The sequence below is a fragment of the Lagenorhynchus albirostris genome, unplaced genomic scaffold, assembly GCF_949774975.1.
Source record: "Lagenorhynchus albirostris unplaced genomic scaffold, mLagAlb1.1 scaffold_202, whole genome shotgun sequence".
Lineage (NCBI taxonomy): Eukaryota > Metazoa > Chordata > Mammalia > Artiodactyla > Delphinidae > Lagenorhynchus > Lagenorhynchus albirostris.
In genome coordinates this window covers 18,551-42,131 of record NW_026783456.1, presented here as the reverse complement: position 1 = coordinate 42,131, position 23,581 = coordinate 18,551, and the positions used below count along the sequence as shown (strand labels likewise).

Genomic DNA, 23,581 nt, shown 5'->3' with positions numbered 1-23,581 from the left:
GTGCCTCAGATAATCATAGGATTATAAAATGCTTAAATAGTTTCTACTTTGCCCTCAATTTTATCTTACCTACCTGTCTGATAAGCATCATGTCTTAGCCTTGGTTTCCTAGAAATCAGAACATGAGGAAAATCTTACATATTCAATTATTGTTGGAGGAGTGGTAATCAACTGAAAGCAAAAGTGTAGAAAAAGAGGGATAGGAAATAAAATGTCATGTTTTATCAAACTGAACATAGTTTCAAAAAAACAAGTACGATTGCTCAGTTATGGAACATCTCCATGAGATTACACAGCACCACATAGAGCAGTTCCTTAAAGGAAGAAAGGAAAGACATTTCTGTTAGTTGCTTTCCACCTCCTGTCTCTTGTAATCAAAATCTTTGTGAGGCATTAATTCACCTAAACTGGGCCACTAGGAAGGCAGGAATTTTCAGTTGGACATGAGTCCAGCTCAGGTGGACTGGATGCTGGAGCTGCTGTAGCTCATGCCTTGGAGGGCACACAGGTGGTCATGTCTAATATCCATCCCTGGTCCTTTGGCACCCTGGGACAACTTACGGTGTTCAGAGATGAGAGGCAGTCACTGGAGCCAGGATTTTAAAATCATTGCCTTCACTCTGGAAGTGAGGGAAATGAATGAGACCCAAGTAACTATGAGTGGTGTATTGACTCGGTCTGTAACAGTTTACCCTTCATGCCAATTAAATAGCATATACTCTTATGATATACAAATCTGTTATTAGTAAAAGAAGCCCTGAATTCTACCTCAAGAAAGAAGGAGCAACTACAATCCCTCAGAGTAGAGGTCAATGTCAATATCCTTCAATATATTCCTTGATGTTACAGGTGATCCTAGAATCAAAGTTGATATTTATCTTATACTTCCTTTACCATTCAATCTAGATTTCAGTCACCTTTGGACAACATTTTTATTCTCACTCATTTGTCTGATGGAGTGATGAGAATTTCATCTCTTGAGGCATAAGACTGTTGATAAGAATTTTCCTACTTCCTCCACTCAGTTTTCAAACCTTTAACTTTCACCAGACCCTGTTAAGTCTCTTGCTCTGTAGTTCACTAGGACCTAGACCATTTTGATGTTCCAGAAAACAACATGCTGATTCACTATATTAGTGATATACTCATTAGACCAGGGAAGCAGTAAGTAGCATGTAGTCTTATCTACTAAGACACAGGCAAACCAGAGGGTGAGAGATAAAATTTCAAAGATTCATCCATCTGCAGTTATTTGTGACGTTTTTGTGAGTCTAGTGCTCTGTGACATTAGAGGAAATTCTCCTAATTTATAATACTTGTTATACTTTGAACTTCCAGCCTATAAAAAATGAGGTGTGGTTTTTAGTGGACCACTTGAATTTTAGAGGGCTTGTGGTTACTGTTCTGGTGTTTTTTTTTTTTTTTTTTTTTTTTTCTGTAGCCTACAATACAATACTTAGTGTGTGTTTTGTCAGTTTTTTTTTCTCTTTTATCCTTTTTTTTTTTTTACATCTTTATTGGAGTATAATTGCTTTACAATGGTATGTTAGTTTCAGCTTCACAACAAAATGAATCAGTTATATATATACATATATTCCCATATCTCTTCCCACTTGCGTCTCCCTCCCTCCCACCCTCCCTATCCCACCCCTCCAGGCGGTCACAAAGCACCGAGCTGATCTCCCTGTGCTATGCGGCTGCTTCCCACTAGCTATCTACCTTACGTTTGGTAGTGTATATATGTCCATGCCTCTTTATCGCTTTGTCACCGTTTACCCTTCCCCCTCCCCATAGTCTCAAGTCCATTCTCTAGTAAGTCTGTGTCTTTATTCCTGTTTCACCCCTAGGTTTTTCATGACATTTTTTTTTTAATTCCATATATATGTGTTAGCATACGGTATTTGTCTCTCTCTTTCTGACTTACTTCACTCTGTATGACAGACTCTAGGTCTATCCACCTCATTACAAATAGCTCAATTTCGTCTCTTTTTATGGCTGAGTAATATTCCATTGTATATATGTGCCACATCTTCTTTATCCATTCATCTGATGATGGACACTTAGGTTGTTTCCATCTCTGGGCTATTGTAAATAGAGCTGCAATGAACATTTTGGTACATGACTCTTTTTGATGTTCTGGTGTTTTTATGTGGTATTTTAGAAGATAACTTGATTTGAGTGAAGCATAGAGAGGGTGCTACATGATATTGCAGCCTACCACTTAGGTATATAATCCAGCAGATCTGATGGTAATAAATATATCTGAGGTAGGTAAGGATGCTAGGCAGAGTTTTAAGGGATTCTCTACAACCAGAAGTTGTATAGATAGAGGTGGAAAAGACAAAGGCCTGGTTGAAAGTTTGGCATGGTCTAGCGCCACTATGGAAAATTAACTACTATCTCATTGCAGTGCCCCCTCTCTCCCTGGGATGACCAGGGTTTTGGTGATGGGAAATACTCCTAATAGGCAAAGATACAAGCAATACACTTAGTTATCCAATATGTATGTCTGATGTGTGGAAATACTCTAAATTCTGTGCTGTGGTAGAGAACTCTGCCATGAGGTCAATGGCCTGAAAAGACTAATGCAAGAAGCTTAGGGCTAAGGACTTCTAGGGAAAATACATATGGATTATTTAGAACACTTTAGTAAGGGCTGGGTTGGAGACTACAGAAAGAGTAAATCATGATTATTCTCCCTACCATGGGAAAGAGGAAGCCATGGAGATGGATGGCTATTCTTACTGATTCAAGCAGCCAGCATTATAGTAGAGAAAGATAGAATCTTCCATTCTAAGCAATTCTGAATATAAAATTTGCTCTGGATATAGATTTGGGCTCTCCTGTTCTCAATTCACACTTTTTTCCAAGAACTAAGTAAACTATACCACCTATACACTGAAGACCCCCAAATTCAGTATTTGGGATCATTGGAAAGGCGGCCGTATTTTCATAGAAGATAGTGATGGAGCAGACAAGGATGTAGGAGGACTGTGAAAAAAATGTACAAACTTGGAGGCCAGTCAAGAAATGTGAGTATTTTAAAAAGGAAAAAGAGTTCAACTGTATTGAATGTTGTTGCTAGATCAAATAAAATTAGATATCAGATCTTAGCAAAGCGAAGTCATTTGAGTGTTAGGTGCAAAGCACACATAGAGGTTGGTTAAAAAGTGAGTAGGTATGGAGGTGAAGGCATCCTGAATCCACTAAGAATCTTTACAAACAATTTTCCATTTTCTAGCAATTTGTTTTTACATTGCCATCAAGCATAATTTTGCCATATCTTAAATGATGACTGCTAATCTACTTCTTTTTTGTTTTACTAAAACCATTTACCCTTTTACCTCCTTCATTCCTTACTTCACTGACTTTTGATCTAAAAAAATAAAAGTGAATATATCATGAGGCTTGACCCATTGCCATTTTCTTACTCTATTAATCTCTCTACTTTCTTATCCTGTCACTATAGATCCACTGACTAACCAAAAATAAAAAATGCAAGTAACTAATTAAGATAGTGTGTCTATCATTTTATCTCTTATTATTTCTTTGTATCTTCATAGTAATCCTATAGGAATATCATTTTTTTTACTCTCATTTTACAGATGAATAAGCTGACACTCAAAGTCACAAAATACGGAAGTGGTAGAAGTGGGTTTCAAACCCATTCATTCTGATTCGATACTTGTTTTTTGATCACAGCTCTCTATTAAACCCTCACCAATCATTTGAACTACCCTTCTGTTCAAATTGCTCATACCTTAAAGCTTCCCATGAATTAGCTATTGAAAGATGTCATTAGCCAGGGATTAGGACTTGGATGTCTTGGGTGGGTGAGGAAATTATTCTGCCTACCATATGACCATTGAATTTTTTAAATTTAAACTTTATTTAGTTTCTTAAAAATAAAAAGTAACCTAAAAAAAAGTATGAGCAAGATGGCGGAAGAGTAAGACGCGGAGATCACCTTCCTCTCCACAGATACACCAGAAGTACATCTACGCGTGGAACAACTCCTACGGAGCACCTACTGAACGCTGGCAGAAGACCTCAGACCTCCCAAAAGGCAAGGAACCCCCCACGTACCTGGTTAGGGCAAAAGAAAAAACTAAACAGAGACAAAAGGATAGGGACGGGTCCTGCACCAGCGGGAGAGAGCTGTGAAGGAGGAAAAGTGTCCACACACTAGGAAGCCCCTTCGCGGGTGGAGACTTCGGGAGGCGGAGTGGGGGAGCTTGGGAGCCGCGGAGGAGAACACAGCAACAGGGGTGCGGAGGGCAAAGCGGACAGATTCCAGCGCAGAGGATCGGGCCGACCGGCACTCACCAGCCGAGAGGCTTGTCTGCTCGCCCGCCGGGGCGGGCGGGACTGGGAGCTGAGGCTCCGGCTTTTGTCGGAGCGCCGGGAGAGGACTGAGGTTGGCGGCGTGAACACAGCCTGCAGGGCGTTGGTGCGCCGCGGCTGGCCGGGAGAGAGTCCGGGGAGGGGTCTGGACCTGCCGAAGAGGCAAGAGACTTTTACGTCCCTCTTTGTTTCCTGGTGCACGAGGAGAGGGGATTAAGAGCGCTGCTTGAGAGGGCTCCAGGGACGGGCGCGAGCCGCGGCTAAGATTGCGGAGCCCAGAGACGGACATGGGACGCTGAGGCCGCTGCTGCCGCCGCCAGGAGGCCTGTGTGCGAGCACAGGTCACTAGCCACACGCCCTTCCGGGGAGCCTGTGCAGCCCGCCACTGCCAGGGTCCCGGGATCCAGGGACGGCTCCCCCGGGAGAGCGCACGGCGCCCTCAGGCTGCAGCGTCACGCCGGCCTCTGCCGCTGCAGGCCCGCCCCGCACCGTGACCCTCCCTACCCCCCGGCCTGGGTGAGCCAGAGCCTCCGAATCAGCGGCTCCTTTAACCCCGTCCTGTCTGAGCAAAGAACAGACGCCCTCCGGCGACCTACACGCACAGGCGGGGCCAAATCCAAAGCTGAGCCCCTGGGAACTGTCAGAACAAAGAAGAGAAAGGGAAATCTCTCCCAGCAGCCTCAGAAGCAGCGGATTAAAGCTCCACAATCAACTTGATATACCCTGCATCTGTGGAATACCTGAATAGACAACGAATCATCCCAAATTAAGGAGCCCTGTGGATGAAAGGCTCTTGGTGCTGCAGCCAGGAGTCAGTGCTGTGCCTCTGAGGTGGGAGAGCCAACTTCAGGACACTGGTCCACAAGAGGCCTCCCAGCTGCACATAATATCAAACAGCAAAAATCTCCGAGAGATCTCCATCTCAACGCCAGCACCCAGCTTCACTCAACGACCAGCAAGCTACAGTGCTAGACATCCTATGCCAAACAACTAGCAAGACAGGAACACAACCCCACCCATTAGCAGAGAGGCTGCCCAAAATCATAGTAAGTCTACAGACACCCCAAAACACACCACCAGACGTGGACCTGCCCACCAGAAAGACAAGATCCAGCCTCATCCACCAGAACACAGGCACTAGTACCCTCCACCAGGAAGCCTACACAACCCACTGAACCAACCTTAGCCAGTGGGGACAGACACAAAAAACAACAGGAACTACGAACCTTCAGCCTGCAAAAAAGGAGACCCCAAACACAGTAAGATAAGCAAAATGAAAAGACAGAAAAACACGCAGCAGATGAAGGAGCAAGATAAAAACCCACCAGACCTAACAAATGAAGAGGAAATAGGCAGTCTACCTGAAAAAGAATTCAGAATAATGATAGTAAGGTTGATCCGAAATCTTGGAGATAGAATGGACAATAGAATGGACAAATTGCAAGAATCAGTTAACAAGGACCTAGAAGAACTAAAGATGAAACAAGCAACGATGAACAACACAATAAATGAAATTAAAAATACTCTAGATGGGATCAATAGCAGAATAACTGAGGCAGAAGAACGGATAAGTGACCTGGAAGATAAAATAGTGGAAATAACTACTGCAGAGCAGAAAAAAGAAAAAAGAATGAAAAGAACTGAGGACAGTCTCAGAGACCTCTGGGACAACATTAAACGCACCAACATTCGAATTATAGGGGTTCCAGAAGAAGAAGAGAAGAAGAAAGGGACTGAGAAAATATTTGAAGAGATTATAGTTGAAAACTTCCCTAATATGGGAAAAGAAATAGTTAATCAAGTCCAGGAAGCACAGAGAGTCCCATACAGGATAAATCCAAGGAGAAATACGCCAAGACACATATTAATCAAACTGTCAAAAATTAAATACAAAGAAAACATATTAAAAGCAGCAAGGGAAAAACAACAAATAACACACAAGGGAATCCCCATAAGGTTAACAGCTGATCTTTCAGCAGAAACTCTGCAAGCCAGAAGGGAGTGGCAGGACATATTGAAAGTGTTGAAGGAGAAAAACCTGCAACCAAGATTACTTTACCCAGCAAGGATCTCATTCAGATTTGATGGAGAAATTAAAACCTTTACAGACAAGCAAAAGCTGAGAGAGTTCAGCACCACCAAACCAGCTCTACAACAACTGCTAAAGGAACTTCTCTAGGCAAGAAACACAAAAGAAGAAAAGGACCTACAATAATGAACCCAAAACAATTAAGAAAATGGGAATAGGAACACACATATCGATAATTACCTTAAATGTAAATGGACTAAATGCTCCCACCAAAAGACACAGATTGGCTGAATGGATACAAAAACAAGACCCATATATTTGCTGTCTACAAGAGACCCACTTCAGACCTAGAGACACATACAGACTGAAAGTAAGGGGATGGAAAAAGGTATTTCATGCAAATGGAAACCAAAAGAAAGCTGGAGTAGCAATTCTCATATCAGACAAAATAGACTTTAAAACAAAGACTATTAGAGGAGACAAAGAAGGACACTACATAATGATCAAGGGATTGATCCAAGAGGAAGATATAACAATTGTAAATATTTATGCACCCAACTTAGGTGCACCTCAATACATAAGGCAAATACTGACAACCATAAAAGGGGAAATCGACAGTAACACATTCATAGTAGGGGACTTTAACAACCCACTTTCACCAATGGACAGATCATCCAAAATGAAAATAAATAAGGAAACACAAGCTTTAAATGATACATTAAACGAGATGGAGTTAATTGATATTTATAGGACATTCCATCCAAAAACAACAGAATACACATTTTTCTCAAGTGCTCATGGAACATTCTCCAGGATAGATCATATCTTGGGTCACAAATCAAGCCTTGGTAAATTTAAGAAAATTGAAATTGTATCAAGTATCTTTTCTGACCACAACGCCATGAGACTAGATATCAATTACAGGAAAAGATCTGTAAAAAATACAAATACATGGAGGCTAAACAATACACTACTTAATAATGAAGTGACCACTGAAGAAATCAAAGAGGAAATCAAAAAATACCTAGAAACAAACGACAATGGAGACACAACGACCCAAAACCTGTGGGATGCAGCAAAAGCAGTTCTAAGGGGGAAGTTTATAGCAATACAAGCCCACCTTAAGAAGCAGGAAACATCTCGAATAAACAACCTAACCTTGCACCTCAAGCAATTAGAGAAAGAAGAACAAAAAAACCCCAAAGCTAGCAGAAGGAAAGAAATCATAAAAATCAGATCAGAAATAAATGAAAAAGAAATGAAGGAAACAATAGCAAAGATCAATAAAACTAAAAGCTGGTTCTTTGAGAAGATAAACAAAATAGATAAACCACTAGCCAGACTCATCAAGAAAAAAAGGGAGAAGACTCAAATCAATAGAATTACAAATGAAAAAGGAGAGGTAACAACTGACACTGCAGAAATAAAAGAGATCATGAGAGATTACTACAAGCAACTCTATGCCAATAAAATGGACAATCTGGAAGAAATGGACAAATTCTTGGAAATGCACAACCTGCCAAGACTGAATCAGGAAGAAATAGAAAATATGAACAGACCAATCACAAGCACTGAAATTGAAACTGTGATTAAAAATCTTCCAACAAAGAAAAGCCCAGGACCAGATGGCTTCACAGGCGAATTCTATCAAACATTTAGAGAAGAGCTAACACCTATCCTTCTCAAACTCTTCCAAAATATAGCAGAGGGAGGAACACTCCCAAACTCCTTCTACGAGGCCACCATCACCTTGATACCAAAACCAGACAAGGATGTCACAAAGAAAGAAAACTACAGGCCAATATCACTGATGAACATAGATGCAAAAATCCTCAACAAAATACTAGCAAACAGAATCCAACAGCACATTAAAAGGATCATGCACCATGATCAAGTGGGGTTTATTCCAGGAATGCAAGGATTCTTCAATATACGCAAATCTATCAATGTGATAAACCATATTAACAAACTGAAGGAGAAAAACCATATGATCATCTCAATAGATGCAGAGAAAGCTTTTGACAAAATTCAACACCCATTTATGATAAAAACCCTCCAGAAAGTAGGCATAGAGGGAACTTTCCTCAAAATAATAAAGGCCATATATGACAAGCCCACAGCAAACATCATCCTCAATGGTGAAAAACTGAAAGCATTTCCACTAAGATCAGGAACAAGACAAGGTTGCCCACTCTCACCACTCTTATTCAACATAGTTTTGGAAGTTTTAGCCACAGCAATCAGAGAAGAAAAGGAAATAAAAGGAATCCAAATCGGAAAAGAAGAAGTAAAGCTGTCACTGTTTGCAGATGACATGATCCTATACATAGAGAACCCTAAAGATGCTACCAGAAAACTACTAGAGCTAATCAATGAATTTGGTAAAGTGGCAGGATACAAAATTAATGCACAGAAATCTCTGGCATTCCTATATACTAATGATGAAAAATCTGAAAGTGAAATCAAGAAAACACTCCCATTTACCATTGCAACAAAAAGAATAAAATATCTAGGAATAAACCTACCTAAGGAGACAAAAGATCTGTATGCAGAAAATTATAAGACACTGATGAAAGAAATTAAAGACGATACAAATAGATGGAGAGATATACCATGTTCTTGGATTGGAAGAATCAACATTGTGAAAATGACTCTACTACCGAAAGCAATCTATAGATTCAATGCAATCCCTATCAAACTACCACTGGCATTTTTCACAGAACTAGAACAAAAAATTTTGCAATTTGTATGGAAACACAAAAGACCCCGAATAGCCAAAGCAATTTTGAGAACGAAAGAAGGAACTGAAGGAATCAGGCTCCCAGACTTCAGACTACACTACAAGGCTACAGTTATCAAGACGGTATGGTACTGGCACAAAAACAGAAAGATAGATCAATGGAACAGGATAGAAAGCCCAGAGATAAACCCACGCACATATGGTCACCTTATCTTTGACAAAGGAGGCAGAAATGTACAGTGGAGAAAGGACAGCCTATTCAATAAGTGGTGCTGGGAAAACTGGACAGCTACATGTAAAGGTATGAAATTAGATCACTCCCTAACACCATACACAAAAATAAGCTCAAAATGGATTAAAGACCTAAATGTAAGGCCAGAAAGTATCAAACTCTTAGAGGAAAACATAGGCAGAACACTCTATGACATAAATCACAGCAAGGTCCTTTTTGACCCACCTCCTAGAGAAATGGAAATAAAAACAAGAGTAAACAAATGGGACCTAATGAAACTTAAAAGCTTTTGCGCAGCAAAGGAAACCATAAAGAAGACCAAAAGACAACCCTCAGAATGGGAGAAAATATTTGCAAATGAAGCAACTGACAAAGGATTGATCTCCAAAATTTATAAGCAGCTCATGCAGCTTAATAACAAAAAAACAAACAACCCAATCCAAAAATGGGCAGAAGACCTAAATAGACATTTCTCCAAAGAAGATATACAGAGTGCCAACAAACACATGAAAGAATGCTCAACATCACTAATCATGAGAGAAATGCAAATCAAAACTACAATGAGATATCATCTCACACCAGTCAGAATGGCCATCATCAAAAAATCTAGAAACAATAGATGCTGGAGAGGGTGTGGAGAAAAGGGAACCCTCTTACACTGTTGGTGGGAATGTAAATTGATACAGCCACTGTGGAGAACAGTATGGAGGTTCCTTAAAAAGCTACAAATAGAACTACCATATGACCCAGCAATCCCACTACTGGGCATATACCCTGAGAAAACCATAATTCAAAAAGAGTCATGTACCAAAATGTTCATTGCAGCTCTATTTACAATAGCCCGGAGATAGAAACAACCTAAGTGTCCATCATCGGATGAATGGATAAAGAAGATGTGGCACATATATACAATGGAATATTACTCAGCCATAAAAAGAGACGAAATTGAGCTATTTGTAATGAGGTGGATAGACCTAGAGTCTGTCATACAGAGTGAAGTAAGTCAGAAAGAGAGAGACAAATACCATATGCTAACACATATATATGGAATTTAAAAAAAAAATGTCATGAAAAACCTAGGGGTGAAACAGGAATAAAGACACAGACTTACTAGAGAATGAACTTGAGGTTATGGGGAGGGGGAAGGGTAAACGGTGACAAAGCGATAAAGAGGCATGGACATATATACACTACCAAACGTAAGGTAAATAGCTAGTGGGAAGCAGCCGCATAGCACAGGGAGATCAGCTCGGTGCTTTGTGACCGCCTGGAGGGGTGGGATAGGGAGGGTGGGAGGGAGGGAGACGCAAGCGGGAAGAGATATGGGAATATATGTATGTATATAACTGATTCATTTTGTTGTGAAGCTGAAGCTAACATACCATTGTAAAGCAATTATACTCCAATAAAGATGTTAAAAAAAAAAAAGTAAAAAAAAAAAAAAAAGAAAGATGTCATTAATATAGAGTAACCTCTATGTCACTTCTATCCTCTTTCTCAGCTCTTGACCTTGCCTTGTACTTCACTAGAATTATTAGGGTCAGAAGACATAAGATAGGTATTTTCTTTGTCAACCACATAGTATTTTTTATTCAGAAACTCAACTACATGCTTCCTTTTCCTCAGTTCCAAAGGCTGGGTGCTCATTTCTTTTGCAAGGTTATATCAACTGTCTCTGCATTGGATTCTATCTTCTTCCATCTGTTTCAGTACTGAAATATTGCCCTATATTTAGGACTTTCTCTCTTCTACATTTTTAGTTCTCTTATCAGTTGCTCTTTTCTCTGTAGGTACAAAAATACTTAAGTATTTCCCATAGTGGTTAAAAAATAAATCAACAACAACAACAAAAATATTCTCAAACATGTGTACTCCTGTAACTATTTATTGAAATAAAGAAATACCTAAAGCTGCCTAGTAAATGTAGTCATAATCAATGCCAAGATATATCCAAAGTGAAATTATTAGACCTTTTGAATAAAGAAAGAGTCTTAGCATACTCAAGACAAAATAATAATAATTTATTGAACTACTATGTGTGTGTACCCAGGTTATTCCTTATCATTCCATTGTGTGACTGTAGCAAAATCTGTGTATTCATTCTATTACTGATGGACATTAAGGTTGTTTCCATTTTTTGGCTACATTATATGTAGTGTTGATACCAATAGTTTTGTTCAAAGTTTTAGGTAAATATGTATAGCAATTTCTATAAATAGGTTACTTATCTAACAGTGGAATTGTTGGGTAATATGGAATACTATTGTTCAGTTTTAGTACAATACTGACAGTTTTCCAAAATAGTTGGGTCAATGAACACTAGATGTTCAGTTGTTCCATAAAATTGCCAACACTTGATACTGTTTTTCTTTTCATTTTACCTATTCTGTTGAGTGTGAAAGATTTCTTAAATTCAGAAACCACTAAGCATAGAGGAAAAAAAAATACAAGTTTACCTACATAAAATAAAGATGTTCTACTTATCAAGAGACACCTTTAAGAGTCTAAAAAGGCAAGCTTCAGCATGGGAAACTATATTTGCAATTCATATATTTGTAAGATACACATAAATATTTACTAAGAAATTGAGTAAATTTGAATTTATTCAAATAAATTTCTATGAATAAATCATAGAAAAAATGAACAAAACACTTGAACAGGGCTTTTACAAACAAAGATATCCAAATAACCAATACTTATATGAAAAGGTGCTTAACTTCCCTAGATGTTGGGGAAAAGGCAAAATAACACTTTATACCAGTCAGAATGGCTAATCTGGAAAATATTTTCTTTTGTTTCTATTAAGTTTCTGGAGTGATACCAATTAGTCATATCTTTAACTTTTTGAGTTTGTATTTCCTTGACTCTATGAGTAACGTAAATTTAAAACCCAAATCCTACAAAAGAGCAGAATTACCGTATATGATTTTTCACAAGAGCTTGCCTTGCATTCTCCATCTAGCATTCAGGCCATTTGCGAAGATTTCTGTCATGTAAACACGTGTACTTTTTATTTCCTGCTGATTTTTCCATAAAGGTATAACACTTTCAAAGTCCCAGTTTCATCCAAAATATCGATTCCAGCTGACCATCTTGTGTCAGTACAAAATACTGTCTCCTATTCCCTCTAAGGCTATTCAACCTTGGGATCTGGGATAAATATACCATCATAGGCCTTCAGGGAAGCCTTGGTTTCAGGGGCAGTTTACTTGTCTGACTTTCCACTTATTTTCACTGTCAGCCTCCTACCTCCTGGTTTGGAAGTAAAAATGTTAGCAGTTGGATTTGAGTCTGAGCTGAACGTGTCTGCATATCACCCAGACTGAAAACATGTCTGAAGATCAAATTGCTGCATGAGAATATGTAGAATGAGGAGAGACTATAAGCTAGAAAAAAAAAATCTACTGGAATGTTCACATTTAAGAGGCAAATGGAGAAAAATTAACAAAGGTGAAAAAGAAAGAGTAGAAGAAATTTAAAGTAGGAAGTTTTCTCAAGATGTTTGTTAATGAAGAAAAGGAGAGAAATAGTATGATAATTCATGTGAGGTTTGCTAATAAGCAGGATTTTGGTTAATTTGATGAGACAAACATGAACAACTGCTGATGAGGACGATTCTTTTTGAAGGAGAAATATGGAGGAATTTCTGAAATATGGAGGAATAAATATTCCAAGATTGAGTCATTGTAAAATGTCTCTCTTTAAGGAATGATGTTGGATCTATATGATTGATATCTGACTGATATTTTACATTTCCATGTATGGAACAGTATGGATCATTGACCAAATAAGTTGTTCCAACTTTAAACAGAAATTTTTCTTAGTCCTACCAGTTCATAGAGATCATATTACTCATCTCTACTCCACTGAAGAAAGCCATTGCCAATATTTGCATATCTAAAGGATTATGTGACCATATGCCTCTCTTATAACCCTAAGCTTGCTCTCTTCCAAAAAATGGCAAGATTATTTCTCCAATTAACTAATTGATAAATTTGTCAGCTTCTCTCTTTTTCTTCTCCTTTTGTTCTCTTCAATTCCCAAAACTGTGCCATCTGCTATGCACAAAAAATTTTGCTCATATTAGCTATCTACTACTGGTGGCTACTTATGCATAGCTACTCTCCAAAAATTTCATGCCTAAGCCATGCTAATGATACATTTATATATTTTTTTAATTTGCTTTGCAAGTGTATTCAATATGTCCTTATTGTTAAATAAAGTGGACATTTTTCAACCCTCATTTTCTTTGGACTCTGAAAATATTTCATATCTATTCCATAACATTATCATAGTTATACATGTACTTCCAATGCTGCCCATATTACTCAGTTTTGTGTTCTGGATTCTCCTCCCCTAACTGTATTCCAATGCTGAGCTTGCTCATTTAATCTCGAGACATCTCTTCTTCTTAAGAAAGTCATACATTCCCAGATGTTTAAATGGTGATGATAGTGACGGCAATAATAGCTAACATTCGTGAATATGTATAAAACTCTAGACGTATGACAAGTGTCTTGCCTATAATATCTCATTGAATTTCCACAATAATCCTCTAAAATCAAGAGGTGCCACTGCAATCCCACTTTTGCAGGTGAAGAAACTGAGGTATAATCCTTTGATTAGGAAAATTGTTTGTAAATGGTCAAGCTTTTAAACCCAATTTATCCAGTACCTCTGCTTGTCTATAAGCCCATTGTACTCACATACTTTCTTTATAGCCCAGAAATCTTATTTTTTCTACTTGGTAATATCTTGCAGACAATTGGACAGCTCCACTCAAATTTTACTTGTCCCAAACTTAACTTGTGATATTATTCCATCAAAATCTCTCCTATTCCTGAATCTCTTTCTTAGTAAATGGATTGACATTCCATTAATACAGTTATCACGCAAGACACCTTTGCCCACCTGTCACAAAGCACCAAAAATTCTTTATTCTCCCTCCTACATTATTTATTTTCTCCATTTCTACTGTCACCTCTTTCCAGCTGCCACTATCTTTCTGTTAATTGCTGAAATGACCCTTGACTTGTTGATCTGAATTCCTTTTTTTTTTTTCTTGCTTTCCAATCCAGTATTCAGACTGCAAAGGAAACAGTTTACAGAAACACGAATTCATCCTACTGTTATCACATGTAAGGTATTTCCACAGTTTCTCTTTTCTACTTAATAAAACTGCAAACTAAGAATAATTTCAGGTTTTTTTTTTTTCTTGATATGATCCCTTCCTACTCTTTTAAGCTCATTCCATAGCAGCCTCTTCCTCTCTTTATATTCATGTTGAACTTTCTTTTTCAGGAGGCCTGGGCTCTAGAAAGTTTTTCATCTGTTAGGAAAGTCTTTGCTTGCTTCCAAATGCACCTTACCCTGTGTTGTGTTATACCTCCATGTGGTATATTTTCTTGGCATGTTTTGACTTTGCTTAGAAGAGAGTAGGAAATTTGCCACATGTTCAAGACACAACTTGTTTCAGCCCAGTCCTAGAAAATGTGCAATTTCCATGCGTATGTAAAGTAGGGAGGAAATACATGGCTAGCCTAAGGTAAATTGGACAAAACAATTACAAAGTAAACTGGCAGAAAGAGGGCCGAACACTGATCTCCCCAGTTCTTTGTAGGGGGAGTGTATTTTTCTCTTGACCATATGTTTTCATAGATGTTAATGATGTGCTTTCCCTTGTTCTTCTTCTCTTCATCCTTCACCTCCTCTGTCTTCTCTTTCTTCTCCAGTTCTTCTTATTTTCCATTTGAACTAATTTCTTTAAAAAATTCATGACATTTCTCTTCAATATATGTAGAGGAAATCTGAAATTCATTGAGAAAGAATTTAGGGACATTGAAATAGCCCCCACCACGCACATTGGGGGTCTAAATACAAAGAACTTATCTGATATCAATGGATTTTTAATGTTTTGTATGAAAATTAAAAACTTGATTCTCTCCATGCCCTTTTCCCTTTATCTGTCTTCAATTTCTACAGAAGAGTGAATCTATGAAGAGTTCTCTTTAGTCTCTGATATTAGTTTCATTTCACTCACGTTTATGTTTGGCTATGCTCATCACTTTACAAATTATTGTTATTAATTAAATTTTATTTCATGTAAAATAATATACAATGATATTTTTATTTCTTTTACTTTAACTTTCCCACCTCCTCTTGCCGTACACTGTAAGATACTCTCTCATTCTACCCATTATGCCAACAATATATTCTTCCAAAGTCTTAATGGAAAAATGTATCATAAAACACTTTATTACCATTATGCAAAAAACATTGTAGGACCTTAAGCAACAAGCCACTATACGTAGTCTTCATACTGAATTAAGCTGCATTTTGACAGGAAAAAATAAAAGAAAAAGAATTTCCTTAAGATAGTGAGAGATGTCATTCCCTTCAGACCTGCTCTACAGTTTTCAGTGGGCAAGGATTTTATTCTCCAGCATGGACTTTGACATTCTTTCTACACCAGCTTTTCAGTACTAGATAGTACTAGATGTTTGGGGAAGTAAGTTTACTGATGGGAAATACATTTATATGCAAACCTATGCCTCCCCCCAGCCCCGCCTCATTACATTAAAGAAAATCTCACTAAAAGGGGCTTTTTGGCAAAGAGTAAGGAAAATTCTCGTTTTTGATCATCAAACTTGATATATTGATCAATATTTGAAAAGACAGCTTAAATGATTCAAAATTTGCATATGTTTTTACAGGATAGGTACCTCACCTTTGGCACTCAAAGTGACAGTTAAGGAGATTAGCAAAGAATAAGTGCTTGGAATGCAGTTAAATGCAGCATAAATGGATCCTTTTCTATAACACTTTTAATGGTTACTTAACCTACATATGACTCCATTTCTCCTACAGAAAAATAGGGATAATATTTATCATTCATAAAACTTTTAAATATGTTACCCCATTAATCTCCTGTTGTTTTGTATAACCCTGAGAGAGAAAAGCTCTAGACAAAATACAGAGGCTGTGATGCTGGCACTCAATTTTAGAGACAGAAACTGATATACCCAAAGGCTTGAGCTATTGCAATTTAAAGCTATTACAGGAGTTGCAATCTCTCACAACAAGCTGAAACTAAATAACCTGGACTTTTGCCTCACTAAGTTACTTAAAAATATAATACATTAGTATATAAGGACACACCAAAGCAATCAATATTTTATGAAATTGCTGGACTGTAATATGGATTTTGAACAGTATTAGTGTTAAATGCATTAACTTCAATGAGGAACTTAGAAATGGTCTCTTAATAACCTTATTGGGATATGAATACTTTTAAATGGCTTTTACTTTGTCCTTGGAATTCATATGATGCATGTGACAGTGGCTTGTTTAGTGTTAACAGAGGATTAGATGAAGGAAATTAATTAAAGCTTCCTAGCAACGTTTTCCCCTTGAGCTATTCAGTATGCTAAAGTGGTGTGACAGGGTACCATCCTTTCTCTAAATCTACTCATTAAATAACTCAATTGGATTTAAACACACATCCTTTTTTAAAAAAATTAGACCATAATTTTTCTCCTCGTCTTTCTAACCTGACCCCTTCGAGCCGCTGCCACCTCTGTGATTTGTAATTACCTTTTAGCTTCTAATAATAGGACGGTCACAAAGTGTGTCCATGTGTTTCAGAGTCCACCAATTCACTTCTTGAGGCCTGTCTTCAATTGAGATGACAAATTTAAATAGGTTAGGGACATTTGTTTAACTAATCCCCTGGACAAATAAGTATCTAGAATGATTTCCTATATTAGATGAAATACAAGTCTATAAATCTTTTTAAACACTGCTCATGCCGCACTTGAATACTTGTAATAATAATCATTTTTCAATTTTATGTTTTAGAAATAAATAGATCTATTTTGGCTTTAAATTCTCACAAATTGTGATTTTCTCTGTTTTTAAGACATTGTTATAAATGTATTAATTCTTAGCTATTAAAAACAATTACTTATAATATAAAGTAAAAATAATATTTACCAGTATTTATTGTTTGTGGATTTTTTGATGATAGCTATTTTGACTGGTGTGAGGTAATATCTCATTGTATCAATAGTTTTGATCTGCATTTCTCTAATAATTAGCAATGTTGAATATCTTTTCATGTGCCTCTTGGCCATCTGTATATCTTCTTTGGAGAAATATCTATTTAGGTCTTCTGCGCATTTTTTGTTTGGGTTATTTGTTTTGATGATATTAAACCACATGAGCTGTTTGTAAATTTTGCAGACTAATCCCTTGTTGGTCACATCATTTGCAAATATTTTCTCCCATTCTGTGGGTTGTCTTTTCATTTTGTTTATGGTTTCCTTTGCTGTGCAAAAACTTTTGAATTTAATTAGGTCCCATTTCTTTATTTTTGTTTTTATTTCCATTACTCTGGGAGACGGATCGAAAAAGATATTGTTGCAATTTATGTCAGAGAGTGTTCTGCCTATGTTTTCCTTTAAGAGTTTTATAGTTTATGGTCTCACATTTAGGTCTTTAATCTATTTTGACCTTATTTTTGTGTATGGCATTAAAGAATGTTCTAATTTCATTTTTTTACATGTAGCTGTCCAGTTTTCCTAGCACCATTTATTGAAGACACTGTCTTTCCCCCATTGTATAGTCTTGCCTCCTTTGTCATAGATTAATTGACCATAGGTGTGTGGGTTTATTTCTGGGCTTTCTATCCTATTCCATTGTCCTATATTTCTATTTTTGTGCCAGTACCATACTGTTTTGATGACTATAGATTTGTAGTATAATCTGAAGTCAGGGAGCCTGATTCCTCCAACACCGTTTTTCTTTCTCTAGATTGCTTTGGCTATTCAGGGTCTTTTGTGTCTCCATACAAATTTTACAATCCACAAACAATAAATGCTGGAGAGGGTGTGGAGAGAAGGGAACCCTCCTACACTTTTGGTGGGAATGTGAATTGGTACAGCCACTATGGAAAACAGTATGAAGTTTCCTTAAAAAACTAAAAATAGAGCTACCATATGATCCTGCAATCTCACTCCTGGGCATATATGCAGAGAAGAACATGGTCTGAAAAGATATATGCACCCTAATGTTCATTGCAGCACTGTTTGCAATAGCCAAGACATGGAAACAACCTAAATGTCCATCGACAGAGGAATGGATAAAGAAGATGTTGTACGTATATACAATGGAACATTACTCAGCCATTAAAAAGAATGAAATCATGCCATTTGCAACAACATGGATGGACCTAGAGATTGTCATACTGAGTGAAGTAAGTCAGACAGAGAAAGAGAAATATTGTATTATATACCTTATATGCGAAATCTAAAAACAAATGAGACAAATGAACTTATTTACAAAATAGAAACAGACTCACAGACTTAGAGAGCAAACTTATGGTTACCAGGGGGGAAGGGTGGGGGGAAGGAATGGTTAGGGAGTGTGGGATTGACATGTACACACTGCTGTATTTAAAATGGATAACCAACAAGGACCTACTGTATAGCACAGGAAAATCTGCTCAATATTATGTAACAACCTAAAAGGGAAAAGAATTTGAAAAAGAATAGATACATGTATATGTATAACTGAACCGCTTTGCTGTACACCTGAAACTAACACAACATTGTTAATCAACTATACTCCAGGGAATTTCCTCATGGTCCAGTGGTTAGGGCTCTGCACTTTCACTGACTAGGGCCTGGGTTCGATCCCTTGTCAGGGAACTAAAATCCCACAAGCCGCATGGTGTGGCAACAAAACACAACTATACTCCAATATAAAATGAAAAGTTAAAAAAAATGTATTCACAAAGGATAACTTTATCTTCTTGGAAAAAAGAGAACATTTGACTATAACAATGACGTATGAAAAGTAAACTAGAATATAATATATCTTTTGAGTTGTATTAAATTTGATGTTTTCAGGTAAACAAGTACAAAATCCAGAGTTCCTTATTTTCTAATCTCGGTCAAATAAAAAGCTCAAGCTTTAAAATGTTATGATGTTAGGGGTGAAGATAAAAAGTTATCCCTCTAAAATTAGGGTTAGACTGTGCAGTCTTTCTTCTTTTTCTCATCAAGATATTATTCTTCTACACACAATTTCGATGAGGAAAACCAACCTGGATAAAGGAACATGACTTCTGTTTAAAATAATTATTTAGGAAATCAGAAATAGATGGTCAATAGCATGGTTGAATTAATAACACTCTGTTCAAAATAGAAATAAAATGTGTTCACACAGATAAATATAACTGTATTTTAAAATATCAATATTATAATTAAACATGTACTCTGTGTGCACACAGGCATATGTGCACTTTCATACACACACACACACACACACACACACACACACACACACAAGGACTGTTTATCCAAATTGTTAACATACTTTGCTGATTGCATTGTGGTAATAACTCTGTGAGAAAGCCAGTGTTATTATTCCTCATTAAATTGGACTATATCATCTGAAAGTAAAAAAGACAAAGCTGATCACATTGACAAATTTTACCTAATTTAAAATACTGATACACCAATATAAAAAGCCACTGTTTATATGGTTAGCACATTTGTTAATCCATTATTTTAATCATTATAGGATTGACAGTTTCATTCTTCTGCAAGCCAGACACATTTGATTTTTGAATCAACCCTTCTAATAACTCAGATGTCTAAGATTAAACATTTAAAATATGTTACAATGCAAATTTGACCAAGTGAAATGCATTTGGTGTGTTTCAGGATCATAACAATTAAGAGATGATAGCTATTGTTCTAAAATAAAATTCTATGAATGTAATATTTAATGAGATTCAGAAATATTATAACACATTCACGTAAAATTTTACTCCATCATTAGTGAGAAGCATAGTAATTCAACTGTCTTAAAGCATGTACATAACATTTTATTGCAGAAAGGATCAGAAACATTTAAATTCTCACTGTGCATAGTAATGAAAGTTGTATTTTACCTAACTAAAAATGTGAACTGCAAAATTGCAAGATTTCCTGTAGGAAAATATAATACCAGTTTCTCTGTGGAGTTTTTGATACATTGGTAAAGAGTATAATTGCAAACAATTATTTTGCTTGGACATTAAAAATAAAATAGTTTACCTAAATAGCAAGTAATAGGAGTTTTGTCTTAATTAAATCACCTAGAAGTTCTGTCCTTGTAGTGTCTTTTTTTTGTGTGTGTGTGTGGTACGCAGGCCTCTCACTGTTGTGGCCTCTCCCGTTGCGGGTCACAGGCTCCGGGCGCGCAGGCTCAGCGGCCATGGCTCACGGGCCTAGCCGCCCCGCGGCATGTGGGATCTTCCCGGACCGGGGCACGAGCTCGTGTCGCCTGCATTGGCAAGCGGACTCTCAACCACTGCGCCACCAGGGAAGCCCTCCTTGTAGTGTCTTTTAAATAGAATGAATCTCAAAATAATTCCAATGAATAAAGATAATGTCTTACGACATTCAAGTGCACCATTTATAGTAAAATTCAAGTAATACGTTGGCAGCTGGTAGGAAGCTCCAAACACAGAAATATTTCCACAGGGTTTGTTTAGATTTAGGTGGATTTCCAACCGTTACTGTGATTTTAATTCATCAGTCCTCTACAGTGGGATTTCTGAATATATAATCTGTACAGCACTTTCATCAGAATCAGCAGGAGTGCTTTTTTCAAATGTGAATTCCTAGGTCCCATCAGAGGCCAAATGAACCAAAATCTAGGTGGCAGAGCATGCATTTGCATTTTAATGATTTGTCCAAGTGATCCTCATGCACATTAAGTTTGAGAACGCATGTGCATCCTTAAATCCAAGTAAAGAATATATGAAATATATATCAAGTAGTTCACAGAGTTGTTAGTCACAAATAAGACCAGGTGAGCAAATGCTGTAAAATAAAACAAATAGTTTATATAATCTGACAATTATAACCTATTTCACAAACTTTAAGTACAAATGAGGAAGATTAAAAGGCTCAGAGTGTGCCAAGGTCACAGACCTCTTAGCCTTGGTGATTTTCAAGCTTGCCTGAAGAGTCCCCAGGAGGACTACAGGTACACTATAGATAACAATGTCACAATACAATCTACTGAATGAGAATCTCTTGGGGCAGAGGTCTGATAATCATTACGTTTAGCTATCTCGTCTGGTGACATTTATCATTAAGGAAGTTTGGAATATACTTCCTTGAGCATTCCCAGGCTGACACTACAAAACACTCATAATAATCTGAATTGCTAGTGTGGCATTGTAGCCTTAGTTAGCCCAATCACTTTAATTTATGTCTCTAATATCTATTAACACCCTATATGCCATTACTTTTTACTTCAAAGGATTGGCTTAATACCGACATCTTATTACTGTTTTTACCTAGGATTGTTTTTAATGAATAATCGTTAATGTACTCAATATTTGTACAATCTAATCTGTGAGCTGTCTGATATAATTTTCCTACATGAATTTTCAAAAGTTTCATTGCATATACAAATGCATTAATAGCATTTGTATTGACAATAGTTAGGGGAAATTGTCATATCTTATAATTTGACGAGGTGTGATCAGTAGTGATTTTTTCTCTAAATATTCACTTCCATATATTTTTCTATATATTTTCTATAAATTCAATATCTTGAAATATGTGTATATATTATGGCATGAGACAAACAAGTTTAGAAATGATTACTCTTATCAACACTCACGTAAGTATATTGATTCAAGGCTTATAATTTTAAAAACGTCATAATGAATACAAGTGAAAACAGAAAAAGTAAAATCAGTCATCTCTCAGTTAAGAAAACATTTATACAACTGTTTAAAAATAACTGTAAAATTCAGTTGTATATATTCATTACTATACATGTAAAACCAAAAACTCAGTTCCTTAAAAGATTCTCCTTCAAGAATAATCTGTAGTTTAGAGTGGCTTAAATGTCCAGCTTCCTTGCCTGTTCTTTGCCAGTGTTTTCTGTGCTGGGAAGCAGAGAATGCAAAGGGCAGCACCGTATTCTGGTCCTGCAAGAGAAACAGAATGGTAAGATTTGGGAGATACAAGCTGCATTAATTATGTCACAGAGACTAGAACAGCAGTGATTTTCCCCCCATTATTATTATTTTATATCAGTAGAATCTATTTAATATATTCAATAATTCTATTATTTCTAAGACCTTCCACAAAAGGGCATTACAATCCTTTTAGTTTATTGCAAACATATATTTTTTTTAAGTGGATTCACTTTATTTATTTTTTGGCTGCGCTGCAGGATTTGTCAGAAGACAAACAGTAAGTTGTGAGTTCCATTTTGCCCAACTACTTTTTTCTTCACACCCTGGAGGATCTGGTGTCTGGAACTGTAGAGACATCATCATGTTACCACCCCTTCTCCTCTCAGGTTGAATCCACTGTGACAGAACACTCATGTCCTTAAGAGGCAAGGCCTAGCAAATAGCCTCTCACAAATCCACTGAACATCACAATGTCCTGTTTGATAAATTCTGTTGCTGCTTCAATTATATTGCTGATTTCAGGTGCTGCTTTATTTGCTCATTTCTGAATCAGGTCTTCCTGCTTTCTTTATATCTTTTTTCAACTCTGTCCCAGTTGATTTGCACATAGTTACTTTGACTGGTAAATCTGAAGAAGATGGCCAGCAGCCTACTGTTGCTGTAAGTTTTCCAACTTTCTGGAACAAAAATCCTGCACAATGGCCAGTGCAATCTGGATGGCTACTGAGTATTGTTCTACCGGAAGTGCCAAACTATGGCCAAACATAGATTCTACCAGCGGTGTCTTCATGTATACTGAGTTAGGTCCAGTAGGAATCATCATCACTTTCATATTCAGGTGAGAGAGATCCCATCTAGACTGGCCTGGCCTTGGAATCCAGAACCAAGTGAAGAGGACTCAGCTGTCAAAGGGGGGCAAAGAGGGCCTGGGGTTGGAAGAAAGGGTCATAGACGCAGAAGTAAGCACTTCATGAAAACTAAGCAAATGGTATTTCTAGGTAAATCAGTCTTTCTGTGCTGGACTAATTAAAAGAACTTCACAGCTCTCTATCCCCAAGCTTTCTCACCCTCTGGAATTGAGGGCTTTTACTGCTTCCCCCATTATTTTTTTAATTAAGTAATGAATAGTATTTTATTATTATTATTATTTTTGGCTGCATGGCATGGCATACATGATCTTTTCTCCCTGACCAAGGATTGAACCTGTGCTCCCTGAAGTAGAAGCATGGAGTCTTCACCACTGGACCC

The 23,581-nt window shown here is 37.2% G+C and overlaps 1 pseudogene; it reads right to left on the bottom strand.

The window, feature by feature from the left end:
• Positions 1–22,751: 22,751 nt before the first annotated feature.
• Positions 22,752–23,187, bottom strand: LOC132514346 (FUN14 domain-containing protein 1-like; annotated as a pseudogene).
• Positions 23,188–23,581: the final 394 nt, after the last annotated feature.